The sequence below is a fragment of the Phyllobates terribilis genome, unplaced genomic scaffold, assembly GCF_046119375.1.
Source record: "Phyllobates terribilis strain yellow unplaced genomic scaffold, ASM4611937v1 Scaffold_103__1_contigs__length_5881359, whole genome shotgun sequence".
NCBI classification, from domain to species: Eukaryota; Metazoa; Chordata; class Amphibia; order Anura; family Dendrobatidae; genus Phyllobates; species Phyllobates terribilis.
The window spans coordinates 4,779,852-4,805,344 of record NW_027362863.1 but is presented as its reverse complement, the minus strand read 5'-3'; the positions used below and the strand labels follow the sequence as shown (position 1 = coordinate 4,805,344).

Sequence of the window (25,493 nt, the reverse complement as noted above, 5' to 3'; positions counted from 1 at the left end):
GGAGCCAAGGCAAGGGTAGGCCGGAACAAGGGCTAGCGTAGGCCTGAGACAGGGCGAGGCTAGAGCCAGAGCGAGAGTAGGCCACAGCCTGAGTGAGAGTATGCCGGAGCCAGGACGAGGGCAGGCCAGAGCCAGAGAGAGAGCAGGCCGCAGCCAGGGCGAGGGCAGGCCAGAGCCAAAGTGAGAGCAGGCCGGAGCCAGGGAGAGAGCAGGCCAGAGCTAAGGCAAGGGCAGGCCGGAGCCAGAGCGATGGCAGGCCGGAGCCAGGGCAAGGGCAGTCCGGAACTAGAGCGAGAGCTGGCTGGAGCCAAGGTGAGAGCTGGCTGGAGCCAAGGCGAGGGCAGGCCAGAGCCAGAGCGAGGGCAGGCCAGAGCCAGAGCGAGAGAAGGCCGGAGCCAAGGCGAGGGCAGGCCAGAGCCAGTGTAAGAGCAGGTCGGAGCCAAGGCGAGGGCAGGCCAGAGCGAGAGCAGGCCGGAGCCAGGGCAAGGGCAGTCCGGAACTAGAGCGAGAGCAGGCCGGAGCCAAGGTGAGAGCTGGCTGGAGCCAAGGCGAGGGCAGAGCCAGGGCAGGCCAGAGCCAGAGCCAGGGCAGGCCAGAGCCAGTGTAAGACCAGCTCGGAGCCAAGGCGAGGGCAGGCCAGAGCGAGAGCAGGCCGGAGCCAAGGCGAGGGGAGGCCAGAGCGAGAGTAGGCCAGAGCGAGAGCAGTCCGGAGCCAAGGCAAGGGCATGCCTGAGCCAGAATGAGAGCAGGCCTGAGCCAGAGCAAGAGCAGGCCGGAGCCAAGGCGAAGGCAGGCCTCAACAAGAGCGAGAGCAGCCCAGAGTCAAGACGAGGGCTGGCCTGAGCCAGAGGAAGAGCAGGCCGGAGCCAAGGCTTCGGCAGTCGAGAGCCAGAGAGAGAGCAGGCCGGAGACAGAGACAGGGCAGACCAGGGTGAGAGCAGGCCGGAGCGAATGAGAGGGCTGGCCGGAGCTAGAGCAAGGGCTGGCCCGAGCCAGAGAGAGAGCACGCCGGAGGCAGAGAGAGAGCAGGCCTGAGCCAGAGCGAGAGCAGGCCTGAGCCACGGCAAGAGCAGTCCGGAGCCAAGGCGAGGGTAGACCAGAACGAGAGCAGGCCTGAGCAAGGACGAGGGCAGGCCGGAGCCAGGGCGAGGGCAGACCAGAGCTAAGGCAAGGGCAGGCCAGAGCCAGAGAGAGAGCAGGCCGGAGCCAAGGCATGGGCAGGCCAGAGCCAGAGAGAGAGCAGGCCGGAGCCAGGGCGAGAGCAGGACGGAGTCAAGGCTAGAGCAGGCCGGAGCCAATGCAAGGGCTGGCTGGAGCTAGAGCAAGGGCAGGCCGGAATCAGGGCGAGGGCAGGGCAGAGCCAGAGCAAGGGCAGGCAGGAGTCAGGATGAGGGCAGGCCGGAACCAGAGCGAGAGCAGGCTGGAGCCAAGGCGAGAGCAGGCCGGAGCCAAGGTGAGGGTTGGACAGAGCCAGAGCAGGCCGGAGCAAGGATGAGGGCAGGTAGTAGCCATGGCGAGGGCAGGCCAGAGTCAGAGCGAGAGCAGGCCGGAGCTAAGGCAAGGGCAGGCCAGTGCCAGAGAGAGAGGAGGCCGGAGCCAGGGCTAGGGAAGGCCAGAGCGAGAGCAGGTCGGAGCCAAGGCGAGAGCAGGCCGGAGCCAAGGCGAGGGTAGGCCAGATCCAGAGTGAAAACAGGCCGGAGCCAGGACAAGGGCAGGCCAGAGCCAGAGCGAGAGTAGGCCAGAGCCAGAGCGAGAGTAGGCCAGAGCCAGAGAGAGCAGGGCGGAGCCTTGGCGAGGGCTGGCTGGAAACAGAGCGAGAACAGGTCGGAGCCAGGACGAGAGCGGGCCGGAGCCAAGGCGAGGGCAGGCTGGAGCCAGAGCGATGGCAGGCCGGAGCCAGGGCGAGTGCAGTCCGGAGCTAGAGCGAGAGCAGGCCGGAGCCAGGGCGAGAGCAGGCCAGAGCGAGAGCAGGCCGGAGCCAGGGCGAGAGCACGCCAGAGCCAGAGCGAGCGAGAGCAGTTCGGAGCCAAGGCAAGGGTAGGCCAGAGCGAGAGTTGGCCTGAACCAGAGCGAAAGCAGGCCGGGAGCCAAGGCGAAGACAGGCCAGAACCAGAGCGAGAGCTTGCCGAAGTCAAGACGAGGGCAGGCCAGAGCCAGAGCAAGAGCAGGCCGGAGCCAGGGCGAGGGGAGGCCAGATCCAGGGCGAGAGCAGGCCGGAGCCAAGGCGAGGGCTGGCCAGAGCCAGGGCGAGGGCAGGCCGGAGCCAGGGCGAGGGCAGGCCGGAGCCAGAGCAAGAGGAAGCCTGAGCCAAGGCGAGAGCAGGCCGGAGCCAAGGCGAGGGCAGTCCAGATCAAGAGCAGGCCGGAGCCAGGGCGAGAGCAGGCCGTAGCCATGGAGAAGTCAGGCCAGAGCCAGATCCAGAGCAGGCCAGAGCCAGGGCGAGGGCAGGCCAGAGTCAGAGCGAGAGCAGGACGGAGCGAGGGCACGACAGAGCGAGAGCAGGCCAGAGCGAGAGCAAGCCAGAGCCAGAGCGAGAGCAGGCCGGGGCCAGGGCGAGGGCAGGCCAGAGCCAGTGTAAGAGCAGGTCGGAGCCAAGGCGAGGGCAGGCCAGAGCGAGAGCACGCCGGAGCCAGGGCAAGGCAGTACGGAACTAGAGCGAGAGCAGGCCGGAGCCAAGGTGAGAGCTGGCTGGAGCCAAGGCGAGGGCAGAGCCAGGGCAGGCCAGAGCCAGAGCAGGCCGAAGCCAAGGTGAGGGCAGGCAAGAGCCAGTGTAAGACCAGGTCGGAGCCAAGGCGAGGGCAGGCCAGAGCGAGAGCAGGCCGGAGCCAAGGCGAGGGGTTGCCAGAGCGAGAGCAGGTCAGAGCCAGGGCGAGAGCAGGCTGGAGCGAATGCGAGGGCCGGCCGGAGCTAGAGCAAGGGCTGGCCCGAGCCAGAGAGAGAGCACGCCGGAGACAGAGAGAGAGCAGGCCTGAGCCAGAGCGAGAGCAGGCCTGAGCCAAGGCAAGAGCAGTCCGGAGCCAAGGCGAGGGTAGACCAGAACGAGGGCAGGCCTGAGCAAGGACGAGGGCAGGCCGGAGCCAGGGCGAGGGCAGGCCAGAGTCAGAGCGAGAGCCGGCCAGAGCTAAGGCAAGGGCAGGCCAGAGCCAGAGAGAGAGCAGGCCGGAGCCAAGGCATGGACAGGCCAGAGAGAGAGCAGGCCGGAGCCATGGCGAGAGCAGGTCGGAGTCAAGGCTAGAGCAGGCAGGAGCCAATGCAAGGGCTGGCTGGAGCTAGAGCAAGGGCAGGCCGGAATCAGGGCGAGGGCAGGCCAGAGCAAGGGCTGGCAGGAGTCAGGGTGAGGGCAGGCCGGAGCCAGAGCGAGAGCAGGCTGGAGCCAAGGCGAGAGCAGGCCGGAGCCAAGGTGAGGGTAGGACAGAGCCAGAGCAGGCCGGAGCAAGGATGAGGGCAGGCCAGAGTCAGAGCGAGAGCAGGCCGGAGCTAAGGCAAGGGCAGGCCAGAGAGAGAGGAGGCCGGAGCCAGGGCGAGGGAAGGCCAGAGCGAGAGCAGGTCGGAGCCAAGGCGAGAGTAGGCCCCAGCCAGAGCAAGGGCTGGCTGGAGTCAGGGCGAGGGCATGCCGGAGCCAGAGCGAGAGCCGGCCGGAGCTAAGGCGAGAGCAGGCCGGAGCCAAGGCGAGGGTAGGCCGGAGCCAAGGCGAGGGTAGGCCGGAGCCAAGGCGAGGGTAGGCCAGAGCCAGAGTGAAAACAGGCCGGAGCCAGGACGAGGGCAGGCCAGAGCCAGAGCGAGAGCCGGCCAGAGCGAGAGCAGGCTGGAGCCAAGGCGAGAGCAGGCCAGAGCCAAGGTGAGGGTAGGTCAGAGCCAGAGCAGGCCGGAGCAAGGATGAGGGCAGGCCAGAGTCAGAGCGAGAGCAGGCCGGAGCTAAGGCAAGGGCAGGCCAGAGAGAGAGGAGGCCGGAGCCAGGGCGAGGGAAGGCCAGAGCGAGAGCAGGTCGGAGCCAAGGCGAGAGTAGGCCCCAGCCAGAGCAAAGGCTGGCTGGAGTCAGGGCGAGGGCATGCCGGAGCCAGAGCGAGAGCCGGCCGGAGCCAAGGCGAGAGCAGGCCGGAGCCAAGGCGAGGGTAGGCCGGAGCCAAGGCGAGGGTAGGCCGGAGCCAAGGCGAGGGTAGGCCAGAGCCAGAGTGAAAACAGGCCGGAGCCAGGACGAGGGCAGGCCAGAGCCAGAGCGAGAGCCGGCCAGAGCGAGAGAAGGCCGGAGCCTCGGCGAGGGCAGGCCGGAGCCTCGGCGAGGGCAGGCCAGAGCCAGTGCGAGAGAAGGCCGGAGCCAAGGCAAGGTCAGGCTGGAACCTGGGCGAGAACAGGCCAGAGCCAGAGCGAGAGAAGGCCAGAGCCAGAGAGAGAGCAGGGCGGAGCCTTGGCGAGGGCAGGCTAGAAACAGAGCGAGAACAGGTCGGAGCCAGGACGAGAGCAGGCCGGAGCCAAGGCGAGGGCAGGCTGGAGCCAGAGCGATGGCAGGCCGGAGCCAGGGCGAGGGCAGTCCGGAGCTAGAGCGAGAGCAGGCCGGAACCAGGGCGAGAGCAGGCCAGAGCCAGAGCGAGAGCAGGCCGGAGCCAGGGCGAGAGCACGCCAGAGCCAGAGCGAGCTAGAGCAGTTCGGAGCCAAGGCAAGGGTAGGCCAGAGCGAGAGTTGGCCTGAACCAGAGCGACTGCAGGCCGGAGCCAAGGCAAAGACAGGCCAGAACCAGAGCGAGAGCATGCCGAAGTCAAGACGAGGGCAGGCCAGAGCCAGAGCAAGAGCAGGCCGGAGCCAGGGCGAGGGCAGGCCAGATCCAGAGCAAGAACAGGCCGGATCCAGAGCGAGAGCAGGCCGGAGCCAAGGCGAGGGCTGGCCAGAGTCAGAGCGAGGGCAGGCCGGAGCCAGGGCGACAGCAGGCCGGAGCCAAGGCAAGGGCTGGCTAGAGTCAGAGCGAGGGCAGGCCGGAGCCAGGGCGAGGGCTGGCCGGAGCCAGAGCAACAGCAAGCCTGAGCCAAGGCGAGAGCAGGCCGGAGCCAAGGCGAGGGCAGTCCAGAGCAAGAGCAGGCCAGAGCCAGGGCGAGAGCAGGCCGTAGCCAAGGAGAAGGCAGGCCAGAGCCAGATCCAGAGCAGGCCAGAGCCAGGGCGAGGGTAGGCCAGAGTCAGAGCGAGAACAGGACGGAGCCAAGGCGAGGGCAACACAGAGCGAGAGCAGGCCAGAGCGAGAGCAGGCCAGAGCCAGAGCGAGAGGAGGCCGGGGCCAGGTCGAGGGCAGGCCAGAGCCAGAGAAAGAGTAGGCCAGAGCCAAGGCAAGGGCAGACCAGAGCCAGAGCAAGAGAAGGCCGGAGCCAAGGCAAGGGCAGGCCGGAACCAGGGCGAGAGCAGGCCGGAGACAGTTCGAGGCCAGAGCGAGAGCAGGCCAGAGCTAGAGCGAGAGTAGGCCGGAGCCAGGGCGACGGCAGGCCAGAGCCAGAGAGAGTAGGCGGAGCGAGGGCAGGCCAGAGCCAGAGCGAGAGCCGGTCGGAGCCAGGGCGAGAGCAGGACGGAGCCAAGGCGAGAGCAGGTCGGAGCCCGAGCTATGGCATAGCGGAGCCAGGGTGAGGGCAGTTCAGAGCTAGAGCGAGAGCAGGCTGGAGCCAAGGCAAAGCCAGGCCAGAGGCAGAGCCAGGGTAGGCCAGAGCAAGAGTAGGCCAGAGCGAGAGCAGTCCGGAGCCAAGGCAAAGACAGGCCCAAGCCAGAGCGAGAGCAAGCCAGAGCGAAAGCAGTCCGGAGCCAAGGCAGGAGCAGGCCAGATCGAGAGCAGTCCGGAGCCAAGGAAAGGGCAGGCCAGAGGCAGATGTAACAGGATTGAGCCAGAGCAAGGGCAGGCCGGAGCCAAGGCGAAGGAAGGCAGTCCAGAACCAGAGCGAGAGCAGGCCGGAGCCAGGGCGAGGGCCGGCCAGAGCAAAGGCAGGCCGGAGCCAGGGCGAGAGCAGGCCAGAGCCAAGGCGAGGGCTGGCCGGAACCAGAGCGAGAGCAGGCCGGAGCCAAGGCGAGGGCTGGCCAGAGCGAGAGCAGGCCGGAGCCAAGGCGAGGGCAGGCCAGAGCCAGATCCAGAGCAGGCCGGAGTCAGGGCGAGGGCAGGCCAGAGTTATAGCGAGAGCAGGCCAGAGCCAAGGCGAGGGCACGCCAGAGCCAGAGCAGGTCAGAGCCAGAGTGAGAGCAGGCCGGAGCCAGGGCGAGGGCAGGCCAGAGCGAGAGTAGGCCAGAGCCAAGGCAAGGCCAGAGCCAGAGCGAGAGAAGGCTGGAGCCAAGGCAAGGGCAGGCCGGAACAAGGGCGAGAGCAGGCCGGAGACAGGGCGAGGACAGAGCAGGTCAGAACCAGAGCGAGAGTATACCGGAGCCAGGGCGAGGGGAGGCCAGAGCGAGAGCAGGCCAGAGCGAGAGCAGTCTGGAGCCAGAGCTAGGGCAGGCCAGAACCAGAGCGAGAGCACACCTGAGCCAGAGCGAGAGCAGGCTGGAGCCTTGGCGAAGGCAGGCCAGGACAAGAGCGAGATCAGGCTAGAGTCAAGACGAGGGCAGGCCGGAGCCAAGGCATGGGCAGGCCAGAGCCAGAGAGAGAGCAGGCCGGAGCCAGGGCGAGGGCAGGCCAGAGCGAGATCGAGAGCAGGGCGATTGCTGGCCGGAGCCAATGCAAGTGCAGGCCGGAGTCAGGGTGAGGGCAGGCCGGAGCCAGAGCAAGAGGAGTCCGGAGCCAAGGCGAGGGTAGGCCAGAGCCAAGGCAAAGGCAGGCCAGAGCCAGAGAGATAGAAGGCCAGAGCCAAGACAAGGGCAGGCCGGAACCAGGGCGAGAGCAGGCCGGAGATAGGGTGAGGCCAGAGCCAGAACAAGAGTGAGAGACGGCTGGAGCCAAGGCGAAAGCAGGCCAGAACAAGAGCGAGATCAGGCTAGAGTCAAAACGAGGGCAGGCCAGAGCCAGAGGAAGAGCAGGCCGGAGCCAAGGCATGGGCAGGCCGGAGCCAGGGCGAGGGCAGGCCAGAGCGAGAGCAGGTCGGAGCCAGGGCAACAGCAGGCCGGAGTCAAGACAAAGGCAGGCCAGAGCCAGAGAGAGAGCAGGCCACAGCCAGGGCGAGGGCAGCCCAGTGCCAGAGTGAGAGCAGGCCGGAGCCAGGGCGAGAGCCGTCCATAGCCAAAGCGAGTGCAGGCCAGAGCGAGAGCAGGCCAGAGCCAGAGAGAAAGCAGTCCGGAGCCAAGGCAAGGGCAGGCCAGAGCCAGAGCGAAAGCAGGCCTGAGCCAGAGCGAGAGCAGGCCGGAGCCAAGGCGAAGGCAGGCCAGAACAAGAGCGAGAACAGGCTGGCATCAAGATGAGGGCAGGCCAGAGCAAGAGCAGGCCAGAGCCAGAGCAAGAGCAGGCCGCAGCCAAGGCGAAGGCAGGCCAGAACAAGAGCGAGAACAGGCTGGCGTCAAGATGAGGGCAGGCCAGAGCCAGAGCAAGAGCAGGCCAGAGCCAGAGCAAGAGCAGGCCGGAACCAGAGCGAGGGCAGGCCGGAACCAGAGCGAGAGCAGCCCGGAGCCAAGGCGAGAGCAGGCTGGAGCCAAGACGAGGGCAGGCCAGAGCCAGACCGAGAGCAGGCCGGAGCCAAGGCGAGGGCAGGCCAGAGCCAGAGCAGGGCGAGGGCAGGCCAGAGTCAGAGCGAGTGCAGGCCGGAGCCAAGGCGAGGGCACGCCAGAGCGAGAACAGGCTGGAGCCAGAGCGAGGGCAGGCAAGAGCCAGAGCGAGAGTAGGCCAGAGCCAAGGCAAGGGCAGGCCAGAGCCAGAGCGAGAGAAGGCCGGAGCCAAGGCAAGGGCAGACCGGAACAAGGGCGAGAACAGGCCGGAGTCAAGACGAGGGCAGGCCGGAGCCAGGGCGAGAGCAGGCCGGAGTCAAGGCGAGGGCTGGCCGGAGCCAGAGCAAGGGCCGGCCGGAGCCAGGGCGAGGACATGCCGGAGCCAAGGCGAGAGCAGGCCGGAGCCAGAGCAAGGGCAGGCCGGAGCCAGGGCGAGGACAGGCCAGAGCCAGATCCAGAGCAGGCCGGAGCCAAAGCGAGGGCACGCCAGACCCAGAGCGAGAGCAGGCCAGAACCAGAGCGAGAGCAGGCCAGAGCCAGGGCGAGGGCAGGCAAGAGCCAGAGCGAGAGTAGGACAGAGCCAAGGCAAGGGCAGGCCAGAGCGATAGAAGGCCGGAGCCAAGGCAAGCGCAGGCCGGAACAAGGGCTAGAGCAGGCCCAAGACAGGGCGAGGCCAAAGCGAGAGCAGGCCACAGCCAGAGTGAGAGTATGCCGGAGCTAGGGCGAGGGCAGGCCAGAGCCAGAGAGAGAGCAGGCTGGAGCCAGGACGAGGGCGGGCCAGAGCCAAAGTGAGAGCAGGCCAGAGCCATGGCTAGAGCAGGCCGGAGCTTAGGCGAGGGCAGGCCAGAGCCAGAGCGATGGCAGGCCAGAGCGATGGCAGGCCGGAGCCAGGGCAAGGGCAGTCCGGACCTAGAGCGAGAGCAGGCCGGAGCCAAGGTGAGGGCAGGCCAGAGGCAGAGCCAGGGCAGGCCAGAGTAAGAGCAGGCCGGAGCCAAGGCGAGGGCTGGCCAGAGCCAGAGCAAGTGCAGGTCGGAGCCAAGGCGAGGGCAGGCCAGAGCCAGAGCGAGAGCAGGCCGGAGCCAAGGCGAGGGGAGGTCAGAGTGAGAGCAGGCCAGACCCAGAGCGAGAGCAGTCCGGAGCCAAGGCAACGACAGGCCAGAGCGAGAGCTGGCCTGAGCCAGAGCAAGAGCAGGCCGGAGCCAAGGCGAAGGCAGGCCAGAACAACAGCGAGATCAGGCCAGAGTCAAGACGAGGGCAGGCCAGAGCCAGAGGAAGAGCAGGCCGGAGCCAAGGCATGGACAGGCGAGAGCCATAGAGAGAGCAGGCCGGAGCCAGAGCGAGTGCAGGCCAGAGTGAGAGGAGGTCAGAGCCAGGGCGAGAGCAGGCCGAAGTCAAGACAAGGGCAGGCCAGAGCCAGAGCAAGAGCCGGCCAGATCCAGAGCAAGAGCAGGCCGGAGCCAGGGCGAGGGCAGGCTGGAGCCAGAGAGATAGCAGACCGGAGCCTGTGCGAGAGCAGGCCGGACGGAGCCAGTGCGAGAGCAGTTAGTAGCCAGGGCGAGAGCAGGCCGGAGCCTAGGCGAGAGCAGTCCGGAACCAGTGCGAGAGCAGGACAGAGCCAGAGCGAGAGCAGGCCAGAGCCCGGACGAGGGCAGGCCGGGAGCCAGTGCAAGAGCAGGCCGGAGCCAAGGAGAGAACAGGCCAATGCCAGAGCGAGGACGGGCCGGAGCCAGGTCGAGGGCAGGCCGAAGCCAAGGCGAGGGCTGGCCGGAGCCAGAGCGAGGGCAGGGCGGAGCCAGGGCGAGGGTAGGCCGGAGCCAGAGCGATGGCAAGCCGGAGCCAGGGCGAGCACTGTCCGGAGCTAGAGCGAGAGCAAGCCGGAGCCAGGGTTGAGAGCAGGCCGGAGCCAAAGCGAGAGTAGGCCAGAGCTAAGGCAAGGGCAGACCAGAGCCAGAGCGAGAGCAAGCCGGAGCCAAGACGAGGGTGGGCCAGAACCAGAGCTAGAGCAGGCTGGAGCAAAGGCAAGAGCAGGACAGAGCCAAAGCAAGAGCAGGCCAGAGCCAGAGCACGACAAGGGCAGACCGGAGCCAGAGCGAGGGCAGCCCAGAGCCTGAGCGAGACCAGGCCGGAGCAAGGGCGAGGGCAGGACCGAGCCAGAGCGAGAGCAGGCCGGAGCCAAGGCGAGGGAAGGCCGGAGCCAGGACGAGGGCAGGCCTGAGCCAGGGCGAGAGTAGGCCAGAGCGGGAGCAGGCCAAGGGCAGGGCAAGGGCATGCCAGAGCGAGAGAAGGCCGGAGCCAGGGCGACGGCAGCCCAGAGCCTGAGCGAGAGCAGGCCGGAGCCAGGGCGAGGACAGGACAGAGCCAGAGCGAGAGAGCAGGCCGGTGCCAAGGCGAGGGCAGGCTATAGCCAGAGCAAGAACAGACCGGAGCCAGGACGATGGCAGGCCGGAGCCAGGGCGACAGCAGGCAAGAGCCAGAGCGAGAGAAGGCCGGAGCAAAGGCAAGGGCAAGCCAGATACAAAGCGAGAGTAGGCCAGAGCCAAGGCCAGGGCAGGCCAGAGACAGAGCTAGAGCTGGCCAGAGCTATAGCGAGAGCGCCCACGATGCAGAAATAAAGCAGAAAATTTCTGCAGCATTTCTGCATCTCCCTGGCAGAAAAAACGCATGCAGATTGTGCATGCGTTTTTCCTGCAGAATACATGCGTATCCACATGCGTTTCCGCATGCAGATTGATAGGCGCTTTCCAGGCGATAGCATCACTTGGAAAGTGCTTGACAACTAGGTCACACTATATAAATCCATGCAAACAGCAGGGCGAGGGCAGGCCAGAGCCAGAGAGAGAGCAAGCCGGAGCCAGGGTGAGAGCAGGCCGGAGCCAGAGCGAGAGCAGGCCACAGCCAGAGCGAGAGCAGGCCGGAGCCTCGGCGAGGGCAGGCCAGAGCCAAGGCCAGAGCGAGAGCAGGCCGGAGCCAGGGCGAGGGCAGGCCAGAGAGAGAGCAAGCCGGAGCCAGGGTGAGAGCAGGCCGGAGCCAAGGCAAGGGCAGACCAGAGGGAGAGCAGGCCGTAGCCAGGACGAGGGCAGGACAGAGCCAGAGAGAGAGCAGGCCGGAGCCACGGCCAAGGCAGGCCAGAACCAGAGCCAGAGCAGTCCGGAGCCGAAGGCAGGCCAGAGCAAGATCAGGCCGGAGCCAGAGCGAGGGCAGGCCGGAGCCAAGGCGAGAGCAGGCTGGAGCCAGGGCAAGAGCAGGCCGGAGCCAAGGCAAGGGCAGGCCAGAGCCATTGCGAGATCAGGCCGGATCCAGTGCGAGGGCAGGCCAGAGCCAAGGCAAGGGCAGGCCAGAGCCATTGCGAGATCAGGCCGGTTCCAGAGCGAGGGGAGGCCGGAGCCAAGGCGAGGGCAGGCCGAAGCAAAACACAGTTTTTAATACCAGGCCTGTAGGTAACTGTTTTGAACAGCAAACCAGTGTCAAAAACTTTGCTGACACACTGAAAATTTTTTTTAGTGGAGGCCAGAAATGGCAGTATTTTCTGAAAACGTATATGTGATCCGTGTGACGGAGAAATCACAGTTTTAAATACCTGGCCTGTAGGTAACTGTTTTGAACAGCAAACCAGTGTCAAAAACTGTCCTGACACACTGAAATTTTTTTTTAATGGAGGCCAGAAATGGCAGTATTTTCTGAAAACGTATATGTAATCCGTGTGACGGAGAAAACACAGTTTTAAATACCTGGCCTGTAGTTAACTGTTTTGAACAGCAAACCAGTGTCAAAAACTTTGCTGACACACTGAAAAAAATTTTTCATGGAGGCCAGAAATGGCAGTATTTTCTGACAACATATATGTGAGCTGTGTGACGGAGAAAACACAGTTTTAAATACCTGGCCTGTAGGTAACTATTTTGAGCAGCAATCTGGTGTCAATTGCTTCACTGACACCCTGAAAACATTTTTTAATGGAGGCCAGAAACGGCAGTATTTTCTGAAAACGTATATGTAATCCGTGTGATGGAGAAAACACAGTTTTAAATACCTGGCCTGTAGGTAACTGTTTTGAACAGCAAACCAGTGTCAAAAATTTTGCTGACACACTGAAAAGAAAATTTAATGGAGGCCAGAAATGGCAGTATTTTCTGACAACGTATATGTGAGCCGTGTGACGGAGAAAACACAGTTTTAAATACCTGGCCTGTAGGTAACTGTTTTGAACAGCAATCTGGTTTCAATTGCTTCACTGACACACTGAAATTTTTTTTTAATGGAGGCCAGAAATGGCAGTATTTTCTGAAAACGTATATGTAATCCGTGTGACGGAGAAAACCCAGTTTTTAATATCTGGCCTGTAGGTAACCGTTTTGAACAGCAAACCAGTGCCAAAAACTTTGCTGACACACTGAAATTTTTTTTAAATGGAGGCCAGAAATGGCTGTATTTTCTGAAAACGAATATGTAATCCGTGTGATGGAGAAAACACAGTTTTAAATACCTGGCCTGTAGGTAACTGATTTGAACAGCAAACCAGTGTCAAAAACTTTGCTGACACACTGAAAAAAAAATTTAATGGAGGCCAGAAATGGCAGTATTTTTTGAAAACGTATATGTGAGCCGTGTGACGGAGAAAACACAGTTTTAAATAGATGTATTTTTAGCGCTGTAATATGGAAAGGACCTGGCTGTATTCTGCAGTGCCAACAAGCAAATGGTGCAGAAAAACCTTGTTCTCTGGATTGCTTTTTAAGCAAATGATGAGGATTAAGATGCAAAAAAAATTATTCCTGGCCCCTGAGACCTGGGCCTATTTCCAGAAATATTTAACAGCAGCAGCCGACAGAACTGGAATGGAGCCTCTTGTGCTATATGCACTGCAGTCTGCTATATACACCGCCTGCCTATACAACCTGCCTGCCTGATATCTCTGCAGATGGATTAGTCCTCAGAAGGTCTGTTTGTTAAGTTGGATATGTGTAATGTACGGTTTTTCTCCCTACACTACCTAATACACGATCAAATCTCTCCCTGAGAAAGCAGCAGCTCTCCCTACACTGTCTGATCCGGAGTGACTGTGACGAGCATGGCGGCGCCAGGTCTGATATAGACCTGATGACGCTGTACGGCCAGCCAATCACTGTGATGTCCACAACCAACATGGCTACGGCATTACAGTGCATGGCAGGCAATCCCTGCATGTTCATTGGCTCTCTAAAGAGCGCCAAACATGCAGGGAGGGGACCCGAGTGCCCGCCCGAGCAACCCGGAAATACTCGCCGAGCTTGTCGAGCACCATGGTGCTCCGGCGAGTACCGAGTAGTGGCGAGCACGTTCGCTCATCACTAATCACAATGGATAAATATTACCTGTGGTCATATTGGCATATTGGAGCAGAAGGAAAAGAGGGCTACTGCACACCTCAATACCGTAAAAGCTCACACACAGCTCCCTATATACAGGGTGGTCCAAAAGTAGGTGGACAGAAAATAATAACATTTATTTTAATTTATATATAAAATTATATTTACTAACACAAGCATAACATTGACAATTACATTTTATTCTGAACAATAATGCAAAAGCCCTTAAATTTTATCAACGCAGGTGCTCAAACTGTTTTCCATTACAATTTGCACAGCTTTGAAGTCTGCCTCTTACGCTTCGACAAACTTTTTTTGCACAAGTCTCTTTGGGTATTAATTTCTTGAAATGCATCTCTTATGTAATTTTTCAAATCACTGACACTTTTTGGTTTTCGACTATAAACTTTGTCTGTGAGGAATGAAGAGTGGAATCTGATTGGTTGCTAAGGGCAACTGAGCCAGTTTCACTTTACACCATGTTTGATAAACCTCCCCCTTCATAACCTTATTACACTTTCTGTGCACCTACTTTTGGACCACCCTATATAGTATGAGCCCCGGTTATCTCCTATATACAATATGAGCCCTCACATAGCCTCCTATATACAATATGAACCCCCACATAGCCTCCTACATTCAGTCTGAGCCCCCAAATAGCCTCCCACATTCAGTATGAGCCCCCACATAACCTCCCATATACAGTACGAACCCCCACACAGCCTCCATATATACAGTGTGAGCCCCACATAGCCTGCATATACAGTGTGTCTCATATATATAGCCTCCTATTTACAGTATGAGCCCCAAATAGCCTCCTATATACCACATGAGCACCACATAGCCTCTGTATATACAGCAGGAGCCCCCACATAGCCTCCCTGTATATAGTGTGAGCCCCAAGGAGCCTCTTATATACAAGATGAGCCTTCACATAGCCTCCTATACACAGTATAAGCCCCCACATAGCCTCCTACATACAGTATGAACCCCCACATAACCTCCTACATTCAGTATGAGCCCTCACATAGCCTCCTAATCTAGTATGTGCCCCCACATAGCTTCCTATATATAGCATGAGCCCCACATAGCCTCTGTATATACAGATTGAGCCCCAACATAGCCCCCTATATACAGTATGAGCCTCCACATGGGCTCCTATATACAGTATGAGCCCCACATAACCTTCATATATACAGTGTGAGCCCCACATAGCCTCCATCTATGCAGTGTGAGCCCTACATAGCCTCCATATATACAGTGTGAACCCCACATAGCCTCCATATAGTGTGAGTCCCAAATAGCCCCCAATATACATACAAATATACCATATACATGAAAAAAAACAATAACACATACTCACCATATCATCATATGCATACTCATACTCATTAGGGCTTGTTCAAAAACACACCTACAGTGAGCTATCACACAATAAAAAAGCCTGATGTTTGTAGTGTATTTAATATTTACCTGTTGTCTTTTAGGCTACAGATGAAAAAAATCAGAAAAAAAAAGTAAATTAAAAAACTTGCTGGTTGCTGTGCACTCTGCTGATAGCACACTGTCACAGCATGGGATGCGAGCACCCAGGACAAGACAAGTATATGCCCCCTAACCCGTGAACCAATAGCACTCCGTGAGTCCTTTTCAAAAGCCCAGTATTGCTCGTGTATTGTAATTTAAGGAAAATACTGATGTAATTATACTTTGCAATTTCATTTCTTAATTTTTTTTCTGTTTTTTGCTGAAGTCATCTCTCGAATTTTAAAAATATAAAACGCAATACATTATTTTATTTGTATGCTTTCTATTTTCTTAATACATTTTTTATAGAACAATGTTATTACCTTAGCCCTATTCCTAGCCCTAACCATTAGCTTAATCCTAAACCAGTCTCTTGACCTGCTTGTAACACTAGTTCGGGTTAGTAAAAATGTAAAACTATAAAAGCAGCTCTATGTAATAAATGAAGACCGTGTTGAGTAGCAAAGCGAATGCCCACCCAACGCTATTTATGCAGAACGCAGAAGGGGAGATGAGTTTGCCAGTGGCTGCTGGTCTACATAAGCAAAGATGGAAATTACAAAGCTTAGTATAATGAAGTGAGCTTTCTCATATAAGTCATATAGTACTCATATAGTATATAGGAGGCTATGTGAGGGCTCATATAGTATATAGGAGGCTATGTGAGGGCTCATATAGTATATAGGAGGCTATGTGAGGGCTCACATTGTATATTGGAGGCTATGTGAGGGCTCATATAGTATATAGGAGGCTATGTGAGGGCTCATATAGTATATAGGAGGCTATGTGAGGGCTCACATTGTATGTTGGAGGCTATGTGAGGCCTCACACTGTATATAAGAGGTTATGTGGGGCCTTACACTGTATATAGAAGGCTATGAGGGAATCATACTGTATATAGGAGGCTATTTGAGGGCTCATATTGTATATAGAGAGACTATGTGGGGGCTCACACTGTATCTAGGAAGCTATGCGGATCTCATAATGTATATAAGAGGCCACGTGGGGTCTGACAATATATAGAGAGGCTATGTGAGGACTCACATTGTATAAAGGAGGCTATGTGGGACTCATACTGTACATAGGAGGCTATGTGGCAGCTAATAATATGTATACAGTAGAAGGCTATGTGGGGGCTCATACTGTACAAAGGAGGCTATGTGGCGGCTCATAATATGTATAGGAGGCTATGTGGGTCTCATACGGTATATAGGGGGCTATGTGGTGGCTAATACTGTATATAGGATGGAATATGAGGGCTCACACTGTATATAAGGGCTATGTGGTGGCTTACACTGTATATAGGGGCTATGTGGGGTGCTTACTGTATGCTGTATGTAGGAATAATGTCTGTAATCTGCTGTGGAATTAATACCACTATATACTGTACTTTTCAGATTATAGTACGCACTTTTCTCCTCCAAAAATTTTTGGGAAAATGGGGGTATGTCTTATAATCTGAATGTAATTTACTGGGGCATTTGGGAGTGGCATTTTAGGGTCGCTGCTGCAGGAAGCTGGTGACGGCAGGAATGAGGCGATGCTGCGGGCCCCAGGCTGGGAAGGTGGGTGTCTGGCTGTGCGACGGGCTCTGTGCTTTCACAAAATGTCGGAGGAGCCCCCGCACTTTCCATGGTTTTCAATGCGGTGAACTTGGGGTAAAAAGGCCACCAGAGACGGCGCATGTGCGGATTGAGATCGTGATACCGAGATCTTGTCTCCCGAGGTCTCAACCTAAGCATGTGCCGCCTCCGGTGGCCATTTTCCCTAAGTCTACAGCATTGAAAACCACGGGAAGTACAGGGGATCCGCCGGCATTTTGTGAAAGCACGGAGCCCGGCTCATCGTCGAACATCCCCCTCCCAGCCTGGGGTCCACAGCATCACCCCACTCCTGCCGCTGCCAGCTTCCTGGAGCAGCGACTCTGCTCCACCACAGCAGCCCCCTTCCCTGGGTAATCTACCGTAAAAGCAGACTATAAGAAGCACCACCATTTTATTAAAAAACAATTTTCCTATTTTTCTCACCAAAATTTGGGGTGCGTCTTATGATACGGTGCATTTTATAATATATAAATAAATAAATATATAGGGGGCTGTGTGGGGGCTCATACTGTATACAGGGGGCTGTGTGTGTGCTCATATGGTATATAGGGGAGCTGTGTGGGGGCTCATACTGCATACAGGGGGCTGTGTGTGTGCTCATATGGTATATAGGGGGGCTGTGTGGGGGCTCATACTGTATACAGGGGGCTGTGTGTGCTCATATGGTATATAGGGGGATGTGTGGGGGCTCATACTGTATACAGGGGGCTGTGTGTGTGCTCATATGGTATATAGGGGAGCTGTGTGGGGGCTCATACTGTATACAGGGGGCTGTGTGTGCTCATATGGTATATAGGGGAGCTGTGTGGGGGCTCATACTGTATACAGGGGGCTGTGTGTGTGCTCATATGGTATATAGGGGGGCTGTGTGTGGGCTCATACGGTATATAGGGGGATGTTGGCATACTTAATTCTGCTCAATATTAAGTGATATAAATATTATTTTATATTAATTGTAGTTAATATTAATATTGAGCAGAACTAATTTCAGCCTTTCAGCCTATTGGTTCAGGCCCCCACAACAGTTACGTTCTGTCATGTGGCCCCTCTGGAAAATGAATTGCCCACCCCTGATATATACCATCATTTATTATCCAGTATATAGCACCTGATGTCTGTATAACAGTATGTCCTATATCCCATCACATATTCTCCTGTATACTGGATGTCATATACTGTGCACAGACATCAGATGGTGCAGAGGAGAAGAAGTGACTGGTGTAATATCTAATGGCTGTACTCAAGGTGTAATGTGCACTAGTTACATATTAGCCTGTAGGTGGTATAATATATATACTATAGGCCCAGACATCCCATATTATATACAGGATAATAGGAGGCGGGTATAATATCCAGAGCTAACAAGCCTCCCCTATTCCCTGGGCCTGTCCCGATTTGAGGGCTCAGTCCCGGCCCGGCTCAGCTCTTCTCCCGGCAGGGGCGCTGCTGGGCACTGGGCTTTTCCTCCAGACACGCAGGCTTTCCATGCTGTGTGTGACCCCTTGTAGCTCCGCCTCCCGCTCTCTGCTCCTCCCCGGCATCAGGGCAGAGGAATTCTACTGTGCAGAGACCGCACAGCATGAGGAGGTGAGGGGTCAGGGGGCGGGGCCAAGTCTGCGGAGGACATGACAACAAGGTGCGGTCCTGAGGTGAGGGGGAGACCCGCAGCCTCTCCCATCTGTGGCTGCTGTTATTACAGGATGGGAGGGGGCTCATGCAATGTCACCAGCAGCTCTGCAGTCGGGACTAGGGGGGATGGGAGGGGATTTAGGGACACTGCAGGGCTGACAGCTCTCCTGCGTACAGCCCATACTCTGCTGCTGATTGCAAACACCAGGCCCCACCACTGCCACTGGAGACATGATGGAGAAGAAGGGAATATATACATGTCATGTTGTGCCCGCTGTGTGTATGATGTCTGTGTGATGGTTGTGCCCGCTGTGTGTATGATGTCTGTGTGATGGTTGTGCACGCTGTGAGTATGATGTCTGTGTGTTGGTTGTGCCCGCTGTGTGACTGATGTCTGTGTGATGGTTGTGCCCGCTGTGTGACTGATGTCTGTGTGATGGTTGTGCCCGCTGTGTGTGTGATGTCTGTGTGATGGTTGTGCCCGCTGTGTGTATGATGTCTGTGTGATGGTTGTGCCCGCTGTGTGTATGATGTCTGTGTGATGGTTGTGCCCGCTGTGTGTATGATGTCTGTGTGATGGTTGTTCCCGCTGTGTGTATGATGTCTGTGTGATGGTTGTGCCCGCTGTGTGTATGATGTCTGTGTGATGGTTGTGCCCGCTGTGTGTATGATGTCTGTGTGATGGTTGTGCCCGCTGTGTGTCTGATGTCTGTGTGATGGTTGTGCCCGCTGTGTGTCTGATGTCTGTGTGATGGTTGTGCCCGCTGTGTGTCTGATGTCTGTGTGATGGTTGTGCCCGCTGTGTGTATGATGTCTGTGTGATGGTTGTGCCCGCTGTGTGACTGATGTCTGTGTGATGGTTGTGCCCGCTGTGTGACTGATGTCTGTGTGATGGTTGTGCCCGCTGTGTGACTGATGTCTGTGTGATGGTTGTGCCCGCTGTGTGTGTGATGTCTGTGTGATGGTTGTGCCCGCTGTGTGTCTGATGTCTGTGTGATGGTTGTGCCCGCTGTGTGTCTGATGTCCGTGTGATGGTTGTGCCCGCTGTGTGTCTGATGTCCGTGTGATGGTTGTGCCCGCTGTGTTTCTGATGTCCGTGTGATGGTTGTGCCCGCTGTGTTTCTGATGTCCGTGTGATGGTTGTGCCTGCTGTGTGTATGATGTCTGTGTGATGATTGTGCCCGCTGTGTGTATGATGTCTGTGTGATGGTTGTGCGCGCTGTGTGTATGATGTCTGTGTGATGGTTGTGCGCGCTGTGTGTATGATGTCTGTGTGATGGTTGTGCCCGCTGTGTGTATGATGTCTGTGTGATGGTTGTGCCCGCTGTGTGTATGATGTCTGTGTGATGGTTCTGCCCGCTGTGTGTATGATGTCTGTGTGATGGTTGTGCCCGCTGTGTGTATGATGTCTGTATGATGGTTGTGCCCTCTGTGTGTATGATGTCTGTGTGACGGTTGTGCCCGCTGTGTGTATGATGTCTGTGTGATGGTTGTGCCCGCTGTGTGTATGATGTCTGTGTGATGGTTGTGCACGCTGTGTGTGTATGATGTCTGTGTGATGGTTGTGCCCGTTGTGTGTATGATGTCTGTGTGATGGTTGTGCCCGCTGTGTGTATGATGTCTGTGTGATGGTTGTGCCTGCTGTGTGTATGATGTCTGTGTGATGGTTGTGCCCGCTGTGTGTATGATGTCTGTGTGATGGTTGTGCCCGCTGTGTGTATGATGTCTGTGTGATTTTTAACATAGCGCTTTGAAATAGGCAGGGGTGGGAGATTAATTTTCCCAAGGGGCCACGTGAGAGACCGTGACTGTTGTGGAGCCCGAACCAATAGGTTCAAATTAATTCAGCTCAATATTAATATTAACATATTAATTATATATTTTTTGTATATTTATATTATCACTTAATATTGAGCAGATTTAAGTATGCTGACATCCCCCTATATACAGTATGAGCCCCCACACAACCCCGTACATACAGTATTAGCACACACCACCCCTCTACCTACGGTATGAGCCCTCGCATAGCCCCCAATATACAGTAAGAGCCACCACAAGAAAGCCAGATGTCGTATAATGAATCTACATAAAGATGAGAAAGTTCTGGCGGCTCCGACTGTGAATGAGGGAACAAAAAATAATCCTCAGGTCCCAACAAGAGATGAGCAGGACTCACAGATGAGGCCGCACTGCCCCGGAAGATAAGAGACTCATGGCCTCCAGTCCAGCCGCCAGGTAGCACTGACCCGGACCCCCGACTGGAGGCCCCGGAATCCATCTGCTCATCTCTAGTCCCAGCTGCCCTGGATACAGTGGACAGTCCTGGATTTGGGTCTGGGCCTTGCAGTCTCGGCCGTCTGCTGAATTTCCCTCACTACCAGCGCCCCTCTGACAATTCCTCCTGCCGGGCGAGAAAGATAATGGTAAATGGGCCTGGATTGGGGTGTGACCAGGGGCGAGGCCAAAATTTGCCGCACATAGCACCTTTCTGTCCCCCTTTCTGTTCTTCAAAAGTTGAGAGGTATGAATATGTGATGTCTGTATCCCAGTATATCGCTTACCATCACATATTATGCTGTATACTGGATGTGATGGACTTTGATACAGGCATCCAATGTTATACAGAGGATAATATGTCACTGGTGTAATATCTGATGTCTGTGCTCATAGTGTGGTATATAACTGTCACATGCTATTCTGTATGTAATATCTGATGTATGTAGTCATAATATATCTTATTCCAGTACAGATGAGCGAATTGATTCGCAGGACACTGGTCAAACAGTCCCGTCAGTAGTCTGTGGCCACCAGACCAGAGCCCCGCGAGCCTCCTCCCGCCTGCCGGCATCTCTGACTCCTCTTTTGATTATAGTCTTTGCATGATGTCATCTTTTTGGCGTGACACATACATGACCTTGTGCCTGGCTACAAATCAAAGGAAGAGAAAGAGAATGGTGTCAGGTAGGAGGCTGTCAGGGCTCCTATCCAGCAGCCACTGAATATTCATCTGACCATTGGATCAGGGTCCTGCAAATTAAGTTGCTCATCTCTATATATCAGTCATATATTCTCCTATGTATATTGTATTGTATGTGGTATAATATGTTCACTGTGTGCACAGACATCAGATGGGACACACATGATAATTAGTGACTCGTACATCATATACTATAATGTGGAGTTGACTTTTACATTAATGACTTGCTCGATCAAGTATGTAGGAAATAATACACAAAATAATAATTCCTAGGTATCTATCTGGCAGACCTGTGCTTATGTGTGGCCACCTTTAGGCTGTGTGCCCACTATGCGTTTTTTAAGCGTTTCCGCAACGGCAATTCCGCTGCAGAAACGCTTAAAAAACGCTTGGTAGAAGGTCTGCTATGTTCCCCAATGATAATCCGCATCTGCTGTGCACATGCTGCGGAAATTTCCGCTGCGGATTATCAATGCGGAAAAATCCGCAGCACTACCAATTATTTTGTGTAATCGCAGCGTTTTCGCCGCCATTGACTTGCATTGAATTGCATAATATCCGCATGACTACATGTGCACATGCGGATATTTAGCGATTCAATGTGCGGATGGTACCCGGATTTGGAGAAGAAGAGACTCTCCTCCAGACCCGGGTACCATAGTACCTGTAAAAAAAAAAAGAATTAAAATAAAAAATATACATTATACTTACCTTCTGATGGCCCCCGGTCTCCATAGCGATGCGTCCTGGCTTCCTGGCAGCTCATGATGGTCTAAAAGGACCTGCCATGACGTCATTTAGTCATGTGACAGGTCACGCGACCGCTGACGTCGGCGGTCGCTTGACCCGTCACATGACTAAATGACGTCATGGCAGGTCCTTTTACACAACCGCAAGACACCGGGAAGACCGGACGCATCGGATAAGGAGACCAGGGGCCGTCAGAAGGTAAGTATAATATTTATTTTTTACCATTCTTTTACGGTCACACTATATAAATCCATACCGGTTGCATGGATTTATATAGTGTGACCAAGTTCTCCAGCACTTTCCAAGTGATGCTAAAATCGCTTGCAAAGCGCTTGACAACCCGCATGCGGAAATGCATGTGAAGAGCGCTTCACTTCTGCTTGTCCCTGGCAGGAAAACTCATAGAATCCGCATGCGTTTTTTCTGCCAGGGAGATGCGGAAACGCTCTGGAAAAATTCTCAGCATTTCTGCATTGTGGGCACTTAGCCTTACTCTGTTTAGGAGTGTAGAAAAGCACAGCGTACCTTGGATTACTTGCATTACACCTCTAACAACCTAAATCCGTGTTGTAGTGGTCAGACATTGTACATATTATGCTTATGTATTACCAGTTTTAAATGCTCACCTGAACTGGACCAAGTGCTGTCATTTTTCTCCACGGGCAGCACTTAGACCATACGTTTGTGTGAATATAGCCTATGAAGCAGCTGGTAATAAACATGTTGAAGGGGTTTTCTGCGAACAAAACTATATTTTAATCAATAGATCTTGGAATAATAATAACTTCCACAATTGGATGTGTTTAAATAAAATGTCCCTGTGCTGAGATAATGTTATAAATGTGCCCCTGCTGTGTACTGTGTAATGGCTGTGTCTGACTGTGCAGGAACATGGTCTGATCATACCACAGCTACTGGGCAGGGGGGGGAAGCAAAAGAGTATATAGCATCGATTAAATCACTGCACACTCTAGTTTCAAGATGCAAACGATGGGTCAAAACGTTCATTTACTGTTGCATTATTCCCTGCACCTTAAATGTGTCTTATTGCATGTCTTCAAATAGACTTTAGTTTGCGTCATGAAACTAGAATGTGCGGTGATTTAATCTACGCCGATTCTGGGGATTCCACATCCCGTGTACCTGCACCTTGACCTACAGACTGTGTGCACGCTAATCATCTATATATAAAGAGAGTATATATACATTACAGCAGGGGATCACAGCTGAGTCTTTCTTTGAGCTAAAATATTGTTTAAAAACAGGCATTGAAATGTTTTACTCACAAAAAGAATCCTCTGTGATCCCCTGCTATCCTGCCTGTATCCTCTTTTTCTCCCCCCCTGCCCAGGAGATGTGGTATGATCAGACCATGTTCCTGCACGGTCAGACACAGCCATTACACAGTACACAGCAGGGGCACATTTATAAGATTATCTCAGCACAGGAACATTATTATATCACATCCAATTGTGGAAATTATTATTACTCCAAGATCTATTGATTAAAATATACTATTGTTTGTGGGAAAACGACCTTTAAGGATGGGCCGCTACTCATGGACCACTGCTGTGTGCTTGCCCCCAGGCTAAAATTTGCCAGCCAGCCCCTGCTAGCAGTGATATTAGAATACACACTATACATGTTATTACATACAGCATCCTTTACCTATAAAAATTGTATATAATCTCTTCCACTTTTCTTTCCAGTGGGTGTAGTGACAAGATTATGGAGCAGTTGTCGGGACCAGTGCCGCCGCGAGCGACAACAGGGTAGGAAGAGTGGTGATGTGGCTCTTAAAAAGAAAGGCCATACAGTACAGACCAAAAGTTTGGACACACCTTCTCATTTAAAGGTTTTTCTGTATTTTCTTGACTATGAAAATTGTACATTCACACTGAAGGCATCAAAACTATGAATTAACACATGTGGAATTATATACTTAACAAAAAAGTGTGAAACAACTGAAAATATGTCTTATATTCTAGGTTCTTCAAAGTAGCCACCTTTTGCTTTGATGACTGCTTTGCACAATCCTGGCAACTTTCTGAGGACAACCAAACCCAGTCATTAGACCCCCCAAGAAGGGCACTCAGCAGACCCACCATCCAGTACCAGCATCACAGCAGCCATCACCACCACCTCCAGTGCCAGCATCTTGGCAGCCGCCTCCATTACCAGCATCACGGCAGCCAACAACCCCCTCACCAGCATGTCTCTTGCCCCAGTCACCCTTGTCTTGTTGGCATGATGGCCAAAACACAGAAGACAAGGCCAGACAAAGATCTGAGATACAGGATTTGTGTGCTGAGATGCCGCCACAGTCACTGAAAGGTGTTACATAGATGCGTATTATATGGACGCTATATGGATGGCATAAGCATGGTCCGTTTGCTGTGCTTTTTTTTTCTCGCACACATTGACTTGCATTGGCGAGTTTCGTCTGATATATGCAGCCACTTGCAGCATGCTGTGATTTTTTTTCTCAGTTCGATCCGAGTTGGGAAAAAAAAATCACAGATGAACACATAATCATTCAATAACAAGAGTCAGAGTGCAATCCAATTTTTTGTTATCAGATTGCACTCGTGTGATTTATACGCAGATGAGTATGAGCCCTTAGACTCAGCCAAAAGATTGTAGACATAGAGTATATCTTATTGCTCTAATAGGCATCTAGTCATTCAACAGAGGCCATTAACTATATATTCTACATGCAGGGCTTGTGAATTGTCCATTATTAAAATAAACAGTATATAAAAAGCAGTGCAGGAGGCAGCAGTGAAGGACGTGACAAATATTAATAACAATATGTAAAATAATCACAGGCTGCAATTACCCACCATATTTTTTCTTAAACCATGAAATCAACTTTTTCTTGCGGTTGTAAATTTGAAATGACAGTGATAGCTATTATGACATCACAAGGCACATGACATCATAGACATCACAATTGGAATAGAATGTATAAATTTCTACACTGCTGCCATCTTGTGTCACTATAACCTGACAGCTGAGAGAGAACGAGTCCAGGTAAGTAGCTCTTTACTTTTAAGCTTTGGTATACTTATAGTGTATCCACCGGATTTATCATGGATTGCCGGGAACACTCTGTAATAAGACATTTTCAGGACAACCCCTTGTCTAAATGAGAAATTGCTGACGATAGGTGGGTGGTGGAGGTCAAGTTGGGACATCTTTATGGGGCTCCATTTTTGGGTAGTTTTGCCATTTATGTGGACAAATTATTTTATTATCATTCTCTGTTCTCAGATCTTTGGTTCCTATTGAATTAGGGGCTGACATTTGAGTTGTAGTTTAACCCCTTTAAAGCTCAGGTTTCAGCCGATTGTTGCAGCTGAGTCGATCGCAGCATTGCGGGGGCAAGGGGAGGTGATCGGGATACTCACCTCTCCTGCCGGCGTCCAGCGATGTCTGCCGCGGCTTCCTGGATGTTGCCATGACGACCCGATGTCGTCATGACAACATCTGGGTCACCAGACAGCAGGAAGATATTTTGGCATGCGCAGTGCATGACCAAAGTATCTTCTGCATTTGCAGCGCTGACAGCCTGTATAGCACAGGGCTGGTGCTCCATCCCTATGCTATACAGGCGATCAGAATAAAAAAAGTGAAAGTCCCATAGTGGGACAAAGAATAAAAGTAAAAAAAAGTGTCAGTAAGTGAAGAAAATAAATAAAAAAAAAAAATCCACCAAAAATAAAAATATAATGTACCCATCAATAAATATTATTATGAAAAAAAAAACAATAACAGTACACATATTTGGTATCGCCGCGTCCGGAATGACCTGACCTATAAAACTGTCCCACTAGTTAGCCCCTTCAGTGAACATGGTAAAAAAAGAAAAAAAAAAAATGAAGCAAAAAACAATGCTTTATCATCATACCGCCAAACAAAAAATGGAATAACACGCGATCAAAAAGACGAATATAAATAATAATCATACCACTGAAAACGTCATCTTGTCCCGCAAAAAACAAGCCGCCATACAGCTCCATCAGCCGAAAAATAAAAAAGTTATAGCTCTCAGAATAAAGCGATGCAAAA

The 25,493-nt window shown here is 54.2% G+C and overlaps 1 long non-coding RNA gene across 1 annotated transcript; it reads left to right on the top strand.

The window, feature by feature from the left end:
• The first annotated feature begins 17,587 nt into the window (after positions 1 to 17,587).
• Positions 17,588 to 23,707, top strand: LOC141198759 (uncharacterized). Its single transcript, XR_012270554.1, has 3 exons — positions 17,588 to 17,715; positions 23,132 to 23,194; positions 23,411 to 23,707. It is a non-coding gene; the product is annotated as an uncharacterized lncRNA (long non-coding RNA).
• The last annotated feature ends 1,786 nt before the right edge of the window (positions 23,708 to 25,493 follow it).